This window comes from Saccopteryx leptura, chromosome 3, assembly GCF_036850995.1.
Source record: "Saccopteryx leptura isolate mSacLep1 chromosome 3, mSacLep1_pri_phased_curated, whole genome shotgun sequence".
Taxonomy (NCBI): Eukaryota; Metazoa; Chordata; class Mammalia; order Chiroptera; family Emballonuridae; genus Saccopteryx; species Saccopteryx leptura.
The window spans coordinates 318138003-318147950 of NC_089505.1; the positions used below are offsets into that span (position 1 = coordinate 318138003).

General features: G+C 37.1%; 1 non-coding gene across 1 annotated transcript; it reads left to right on the plus strand.

The window, feature by feature from the left end:
* Positions 1 to 3739: 3739 nt before the first annotated feature.
* LOC136401589 (small nucleolar RNA SNORA42/SNORA80 family) lies at positions 3740 to 3872 on the plus strand. Its single transcript, XR_010750614.1, has one exon. It is a non-coding gene; the product is annotated as a small nucleolar RNA SNORA42/SNORA80 family (small nucleolar RNA).
* The last annotated feature ends 6076 nt before the right edge of the window (positions 3873 to 9948 follow it).

Below are 9948 nucleotides of genomic sequence, written 5' to 3' on the forward strand. Positions count from 1 at the left end.
CTTGTTTTGGACAGAGAAATGATGTTATCAGTGGATCTGAGTAGATGCCTAAGAGGCGTGGCATTGGGCTGTCTCACAGCCTGAAGCAAAGGTTCCTCACTGACCTACAGAGCTTTATATGCAATATATATATGAAAAAAATAAATTCTTGTCTTTGTAAGCTGCTGAGTTTTGGGGCAGTTTGTTGTACAGCATTATTGGGCAATAGCTGACAACTACAAATATCACCAACATTATCTAATCAGAATTACAGATAAAAGACATTCACCTTAGTGAGCTGTCAAACCCAAACATGTAGAATCCCACTGGAGGACTTGAACAAGATTATTCACCTAGAAAACAATCTGTTTTATGAATCTAAAATTTTATAGGTTACATTGACCCTTCTTAAACTGAAGCTCCATAGATTATCATTTGTTTAGTTTGATATTTACCATGTGCCATGTGCAGAACACCTGAACAACCTAAAGAATGGATTAGCCCTCACTCTATGCCTTATAGGGTATCTACAGCAACATTTCAGCCCAACACCAGCAAATTCCATCTTTAAGGGTTCCACAGCCATATTCTTCCCCTAACACAGGGGTCAGGAACCTATGGCTCATGAGCCAGATGTGGCTTTTTTGATGGCTGCATCTGGCTCACAGACAAATCTTTAATAAAAAAAATAATAACACTAAAAATATAAAACATCCTCATGTATTACAATCCATTCATTTCCTACCGCTTATGTTCATGCTTGCGGGTGGCTGGAGCCAATCACAGCTGTCCTCCAGGACAACATAAAATTTTTATTGGATAATGCCTAATGTACACAGGTCATTGTATGTCTCTCATGGAATTACATTTTAAAATATGTGGCGTTTATGGCTCTCTCAGCCAAAAAGGCTCCTGACCCCTGCTAACACAACCCAAGTAATGAACACAATGTCAATATGCATGTGACACTAGTTGTGAAACAATTAGGAAAGAATATTTTAGCCCAAAGAAGACCAATTGAAAATATATAAATAAAATCAGCCCCAGGAGGATGCAGGAAGTGGCCAGTTACTCCCCAAAAGAGAAGAATGAGCTAAGGTTGCTGCTGCCAAGAGCAGAAGTATGACTCTTGAGAGAAGAAAGAGCCAAGGTAAATTGGGCAATATTCTGTAATATTCCTCATAGCCTAGAATCACACTTAGCAACCATCCATGATACAGTAAGAGAGGATACGTTAAGAATGATACATTTCTGTATCCCTGGGATACAGAAATCTGAAGCATGTAAAGTGTTTCTTCCTTCAGAAAACAAACAAAATAACAAAAAAACTTCCTGGAAATGATCGATTGATGAGTCATGTAGAAACACAACCAAGAGAGCTTAATAGAGTTTAAAACATTTTTTTTTTAAGTGTAGCTTGTTTTTTGATAGTTCCCATGTTCCTGCTTTACCCCAGATTCTCTTCTGCTAGGTGAAGCACATTTCTTCTGCAGCCTGCACGAGTGCTGAATTCTTGACTGTTAACCACTCATCGCTCTTCATATCCCTTTAGGACATCACTCTTCCTTATGTTCTCATCTTTCTGACAGCCTCCTCTGTCTTCTATGCCAGTTTACTTCTTCACCCTGTTTCTTAGTCAGTTCTGGATGTTGTAACAAAAATACCATAGACTAGGTGACTTAACCCTTTGAGTAGTGAGTTTTTTCATACTTGCTGGCTTCTTGGAGTGAGTTTTTTGTTTTTTTTTTTCAAAAAATGGAATTAGTTCCAGTTCAAGTTTTATTAACTTAAAATCATATTTGTTTGATAATCAATTTATGGAAACAAGAAAAACATACATTTTCCTTTTTTTTAATGTTGCCTTACACATGTATGATGGTTCTCTGGATGATCAGGAGGCATGAGGACGTACATGAACATTCGTACTATTCAAAGGGTTAAAAAACGAACATGTATTTCCCACAGTTTTGAAGGTTCAGAAGTTCAAGATCAAAGTGCAAGTAGATTGGCAGATCTGGTGTCTGATGAAGACCTGTTTCCTGGCTTGCAGATAACCAATTTCTTGCTGTATCCTTACAAGGGACAGAGAAGGGGAAAGAGAGAGAGAGAGAGAGCTGGTGTGTTTCTTCTTTTTTTTTTTTTTACAGAGACAGAGAGAGAGTCAGAGTGAGGGATAGACAGGGACAGACAGACAGGAATGGAGAGATGAGAAGCATCAATCATTAGTTTTTTGTTGCGCATTGCAACACCTTAGTTGTTCATTGATTGCTTTCTCATATGTGCCTTGACCATGGGCCTTCAGCAGACCAAGTAAGCCCTTGCTTGAGCCAGCGACCTTGGGTCCAAGCTGGTGAATTTTTGCTCAAACCAGATGAGCCCCTGCTCAAGCTGGCAACCTCGGGGTCTCGAACCTGGGTCTTCCGCATCCACTGCGCCACCGCCTGGTCAGGCGTGTGTTTCTTCTTATAAGGACACTAATCCCATTTATGAGGGCTGCACTCTCATGACCTAATTACTTTCTAATGCCCCACCCTTAAACACCATCACATTGAGGGTTAGAATGTCAACATATAAATGGGGGGAAAGGTGACACAAACGTCCAGTCCATATCAGTCTGTCTATTACATGTTGTTTCCAGTGTCTCATCTTCAACTCCTTTCTTGTATCACTATAACACATTGACCCTGGGTGGTCTCATTGCTGCAATTATGATTTAATTTATAACGGCCCAAGATAAAAACATTTAACTTCAAATCTACATATTTAATTGCTGTCTTAAAGTGTCACCATTTCTACATACCTCAGTCTCAATATCTCCATAATTTCTTCTCCTATACTGACTGTACCCCTCTTCCTACTCCCTAGCCACATGGTAACACACAACCACAAAGGGGACCAAGCTATCAAATTGCAATTCGTCACTGTCTGCTCTCTCTCCTTCAAGCCCCCCAGAAGTCTTTAGTTAAAATTTCTAACTGGAAAGGAGGTAAGGTATTCAGTAACCTGAAGAGAGATGGTATCATTAATGAAAATAAAAAGTCAGAAAAAGGAACTGACCTGCCATGGGAGCAGAGACCTTTACTAATACAATATCCATGTTGGGACACTTAAAAGTCAGCAGGAAATTAAATGTATCAACTTGAGGTATCTGGGTGAATGTGTTAGTTGAAATAATAGAAATACCTACAGAAAGACAAAAAATAGAAAACAAGACTATGGAAAATGTCTAAATTTCTATACTAAAAAGAAGAAAAGAATTGAATGAGAAAGTTGTTAAAAAAAAAAAAAAAAAAACAGACCTATTAAATGGTCCAAAGCAGTAAATTATGTTGAAAAGGAAAGTGGCACAAGAATGACAAAATTTGAATGAGATTCCTATTTTTACCTCTCAGTAAAAGTCTTACTCCATGTTAATAAGGGCATAGGGAAAGAGATGCTCCCATCCTTTTTCAGTGGAACACAGCTTGGGATAATATCCCTGGAGGGTAATTTGTCAATAACAGTTATTATAAAAATTTGTAATATTTTATAATATTACAAATTTTTGTAATATTATAAAAGACCCAGTAATGTCTTCACAGGAAAAATTTAGACTGCTGACATATTAACATAATCAGGCAATTACTGTAGAAGATCATTTATTATAGAAATTATGGTTGTAGTTAAAGGCAAGATACAAATAATCTTTAATAAGGAATAAAATTACAGCATATCTACACAAAGAAATAATGTGCAATTATTAAAAAGAATGACATATCATGCATGGGTCTGGATTATAGCTGGCCCGTCCCCCTAGGTTGCTAATAGTGCCCCATGCCAGAGCAAACTGTGGCCCTGAACCATTGCCCGGCCTCTGCCCATAGGCTGCTGGTACTGAAGCGGGCTGCATAGTGGGAAAAGAAAAAAAAAAGAATGAAAAAAATGTATCTGTGTGTATTGCTGTGTGCAATTTTCAGCATGGATTCTAAATAAAAAAATTGGGTGTACACAACACACTAGCACTTCTAAGAAATATGTGTGAGGGAGTGGGTAGGTTTGGGCAGATTCACATATTTATACAAAGAATGCCTCTAGAAATTTTCACATGCAGAAAATGGTAACAGAAGGATTTAGGAGATTGGGGGGAAATATTTACTTTTATATTATTTGATATTTTTAATATAATATGAACAAATTTTTAAATGAGAAAATATTCTTTGTTTAGTATGCTGGTTTCCTTGCCAGACCTAACCAATGAAAATCACTAAAAATAATCTAAAACTTTTTAAAAATATCTTCTGATATGTATAGAACAGCTGACCAAAACAGATTCCTAATTATCCAAAACCTAAGTAAAAATAGAAATCCGAAGATATTAGTTGGCATTTTCCTTGATAGCACTTGCTGAACTCAATGGCAGAGCACTTGGGTTTTCATGAATAAAGTCCTTAGGGTCTTCACAAGTTGGATAGTCAAATGGCAGGCAGCTCTCATAAAGCTATGCTCTCAGCTTAAGGGTGACTTTCAAATCACTCATGGTCCTCCTCCCAATACTTGGCCCTGCCTATATATTTCCCAAAATATAGGAAGGATATTATCGTATTATGAAGCTTGGTTTATGGAAAAGAAAAAATTACCCCTGAGAACTAGTAACTACAAACTAACCCTCATACAATTTTGTTGTCCAAATGCATCCAATATAAGAGATCTTTTAAAATATTAAGGCAAGAGTTTAGCTGAAAATAATGCAAGTCCTAAGTACTCCCAGTGCAACTGCAAAACTTTTTTTAAGGGGTAGGGGATGGAAGGGAGAAATCTACCTTTGAATCAAGTTTCAGTTAAGTCTCACAGATAAAGTTCCAAGAAGCTGGACCTCACAGTTAGAAATCATAAGCAAAGAAACAAAACATTATAAATGAGAAATAAACAGAAGAAATAGACCTCTAAATACATGAGATTTTTAGAATTTTCAGATAAAAATATAAAAAAGAATGGATTAAAAATATTCCTGCAAGGAATAAGAGACATTAAAACAGAATAACAAGTTTTTTAAAGCAAGCTTATGGTACTTGAAAATAACTTAATAGAATTTATGGACATTTTTCAAGAAACAATAAAAATTAAGATATTAATAAATGGATTTAACTGAATAAAGTTTCAGTGATGTATAGAATAGAATTTAAGAAATCTTCCAGAATGTAGCTCAAAGTAAAGCAAAATAGGACTGAGAGGAACAGAGGACAGAGGAACGACTTTTAATATAAATGTCATGTTAGAATTTCAAAAGAATGAGAGAACATGGAAGAAATGCAATATTTGAACAAATGGCTGAATATATTCCAGCACTGGTGGGACTGGTGAAAGAGCACCAACCCTCAGATTCAGGAGGTTCAGAGAATCTCAAGCATAAGTAAAAATAAATCTACACCTAGATTAGGGTTCTGCTGAACTCTCAAAAGCAATAAATAAAGTCAAACGAGAGGGCAATAATATCTCCAACAAGAGAAAAATCAGCTATCAGCATAAAACTCTACACAATATCTTTGTACAAAAGTACTTTTAGAAATATCTTCTAGACGATTTTTAAAAATAACAGGGAACTAAATTATCTTTATATTATATTATTTAAAGTACCTTCTTAACAGCTTATCTTTTAGAAATGAAAATGAAATGAAACAGTTTCAGACAAAAAAACAAGGCAGTTGCCACCAGCAAACCCTCACTATAATCAATTCTAAAGCACTGTGCCCAAGACATGAGAGAATATGATCCCAGAGAGGTTCATGAGCAAAGAAAGAGGTAAATTATGAGTATACCTAAACAAATATTAACTATATAAAACATTAGTAAATATATTATTTATTTTTAATGTATTGGGGTGACATTGATTAATAAAACTATATTGGTTTACAATTCTATAATACATCATCTACCCATTAGTAGATGAGTGGATAAACAATAGAATACTACTCAGCCATGAGTAAAGGAAATCTTTGTGACAGCATGGATGGAACTAAAGAGTATTAGGCTAAGTGAAATAAACCAGTCAAAGAAAGATAAGTGTAAGGTATTTTTCCCGGCCAAGAAGGAAGGAATGGGCCAGAGCCACAAAGTGTGGAATAGCCGACGGCTTTATTGAGTACAGAGCGCACATCCCGCCGGGCAAGGTTCCCTGGCCCCGAAGAAAGAAAGATGGAGGAGAGATGGAGGTCAGGGAAGTTGCAAAGATTAAACCACGTGGGAAATATTTAAAGGGTCCCTCTAGGGAAGTGGAGCTACTTCAACGTGGTGAAATTTCACTGGCTGGCAGACGATCGCTTCTTTCCAAATGGTTCCTGGGAAGCTTCCTTTGGCCGGCTTGATTGTGGGCGGTCCTAGCCAAAGTGGGCGGGTCTGAGTTCTCCACATGACTATCCCTCTATCCACCGACCTTACAATAAGTACCATATGATTTCATGTATATGTGATATCTAATGAACAAAATAAACTAACAAACAAAACTGAAACAGACTCATAGATTCAAAGAACCGACTGACAGCTGTCAGAGGGAAAGGGTTGGAGAACTGGGTGAAAAAGGTGAAGGGATTAAGCAAGAAGAAAAACCTCATAGACACAGACAACAGTATGTTGGTTATAAGAGGAAAAGGAGGTGGGGGTGTAGAAAAGGGGATAGATAGTGATAGAAGGAGACTTGTGGTGGTGAATATATTCTTTTAAAAGGTTGAAAAAAGATTAACACATCCAAAACCATGACAAATAAATCAGGAGAGGGATGATCAGATTTAAAGTGTTCTGAAGTCTTTGTACTATTTGAGAGGAGATATTCATTTTAGGTTTTAAAGAACTAAATGTATATGCTAACATAGCTTGAGTTGTTTTTTTAAAAGAAAAAGTAGAATATAGTATGTAACTTTCAAACTAATCAAAGGGAAAAATTTGAAATGAAAAAAGATATTCTATAAGTCCTAGGAATGAGAAAAAAATCAAGAAATACAGAGTCAGAGGATTGTGGAAAGATGGCAGTCTGTGACCTAGCTTTTCAATTTATCCAAATCCTTACAAGGAAATAAAAAGCCCCAATAGCAAAAGCAAAACCCATAGATAACATTTTCCACAAAATTGGAAAACAAATAAAGGAGCATAAGCCATCAAGACCTGCATGGTACCCAGCTCCTATAAGGGAGATTGCCCAGGGAAACAAGGGCATGTTGACAGATCTTAGAGCAGGAAGACCCCAAAGAGCCAGCATGTAGCATGCAAAAGTGTGTCAGGTCATATCAAGAACAGCAACAGCAGCAGATGTAGAAGGAGTTTGCCACTTTTATGGAAGGTGAGTTCAATGTATACATGGTGAGGACTGAAGGGGAGGCAGCAACCTAGCTCCTAACAAAGCTACAAGCTGCCCCACCAGGGCTGTCTTCCACGATAGGACACAACCCTTCGGAGAAATTTCCGGGAGTGAAATCAAAATTGTGCAGCATAAGACCAATAGAAAAGAAGGAAAGAGAGGAGAGGGAAGAGAGCCAGGAAGAAAGGAGACTTACGAAGTTAGGAAAGCTACCCTAAACAAAATCACCTTCTAATTTAAAAAAAAAAAAAAACACACACACACAAAAAAAAAACACTAAAAGCTAATTTCTTATTTAAAAAATACAACAGAAACTGTAAGGTCAAACATTATGCAAAGTTATTTTAAGAAAAAAGAAAAGGAAGGAAAATAACAGCCTTTAAGATAATGACTGGAGGCCCTGGCGGGTTGGCTCAGTGGTAGAGCGTCGGCCTGGCGTGCAGAAGTCCCGGGTTCGATTCCCGGCCAGGGCACACAGGAGAAGCGCCCATTTGCTTCTCCACCCCTCCCCCCCTCCTTCCTCTCTGTCTCTCTCTTCCCCTCCCGCAGCCGAGGCTCCATTGGAGCAAAGATGGCCCAGGCGCTGGGGATAGCTCCTTGGCCTCTGCCCCAGGCGCTAGAGTGGCTCTGGTCGCGGCAGAGCGACGCCCCGGAGGGGCAGCACATCGCCCCCTGGTGGGCAGAGCATCGCCTCCGGTGGGTGTGCCGGGTGGATCCCGGTCAGGCGCATGCGGGAGTCTGTCTGACTGTCTCTCCCCGTTTCCAGCTTCAGAAAAATACAAAAAAAAAAAAAAAAAAAAAGATAATGACTGGAAGCATACAGAATAGATGCCAATAGAATGGGTCAAAACAATAGCTTTCTGTTTTAAAATGAGCCAAAAACATGATGAAAACAGTAGAATACAAAAAGAAACAACATAACTCAGAACTAGAAAAACTCAATATACCCATATTATATCTACCTAATAATGTATTCTCACAGTAGTATGTAAAGCTAATATTTAAAGCTATAATTGGCAGAACTAACAGAAATTATATACAACTTTGTAATTATATACAAATTCATGAAACCCTGAACATTAACAACAGTAGGAGATTTTGATGCACCCCATTCAATAATTGATTTGGTTGATAGTAGTCACTTAAATCGAATAAAGTTAGTTAGCTTTACAAAAAAAAATGATGAAAACAGTAGAATACTGGTTTTTTTGTTCTTTTTTTCCATAAAGCTAACAAACTTTATTTAAGTGACTATTCCTATTTGAGATTACGTTCTTGCTGCTTTTTGTATGCTAAAATGTGTTTATATAATGAGAGTAATTTGGTCTTCTGTTTTTGTTTTATGTCTTTAGCTGACAAAATGAAAAGCTAAAAACATTTCCATACCTCAATTAAATTCTTTTCTTTTGCTAATTTACTGGTGTTTAAAACTCTGAGCCTTGGAATCACAGTGTAGGGAATGAGCTACCTTTCAGGTTACATGTTTCACAATATTGAATTATTGCCTGGCAATTTCCCCAAGCAAGTTATTATGTAGCAGGATAAAATAAATGTAAGCCTTCATCTATATTAAGCCAGTATAAAAATGGCCTTAATTCCAAGCACCAAAGAAATATATTTTCAATCAATATCATGGTTAATAACCTCTTTCATTAAAACCAATTACATCTTTATCTGTAGGGTATCTATTTAAAAGTGAAATGCCCCTTCTCTGACATCATTACTGTTCTAGGAATAGCCTCTTGTTTACATATGTAAAGAGCAGTATTAGCAAATAAATAAACTTAATCTAATAGATGTTTCTAGAACATTGCAACCAACAAGTGGTATATCGGGTATCTATTGCTGTACTAAAAATTGCTCCAGAATTTAGCAGATTAAAATAACAACATTTACCATCTCACCGTTTCCATGATTCAAGAATCCAGAAACATCTTAAGTTGGTGGTCCTAACTCAGGTCTCTCCTAAAGCTACAGCCAAATTGTTCACTCGGTTAAGGGAGAATCTACTTACGTACATGGTTCTTGGAAGAACTTGGTTTCTCACTGTCTGTAAGCCAGAGACCAGTTCCACACTACATAGGCCTCTTTAACCTCTCAGCTCGCTTCCCTTGCAGCACGGGAACTGACAGAGAGAGAACAAGTGACAGAACCCAAGTTGGAAGGCACAGTCTTTATTTTCTCCTCCTCTCTCTTTTTCTAATAGCTTTATTGATATAAAATTTACATACCATCTAATTCACCTATTTAAGTGTATAATTTAAGTGGTTTTAGTATATTCGCTATTCTCAGAATTGTACAACCACCTCTACAATGTCAAAACATTTTCATTACCCCCAAAAGGTATCCCATTCCCTTTAGTTATTACTCCCAGTTAGCCCATCCCCCAGCCCCAGCCTTAGGCAATAAATAAGCTCTATTCAGTTGCTATAAATTTTCCTATTTCAGACATTTCATATAAATAAAATCATACAATATGGGGTCATTTGTGACTGACCTGTTTCACTTACTATAATGTTTTCAAGATCCATACATGCTATAGAGTTTTCTTTATTCATCTTTAAGGTCAGATAATATTTCTCATTTTGTTCATCCATTTATTAGTTGATGGTCACTTGGGTTCTTTTCACCTTTTGTCCATT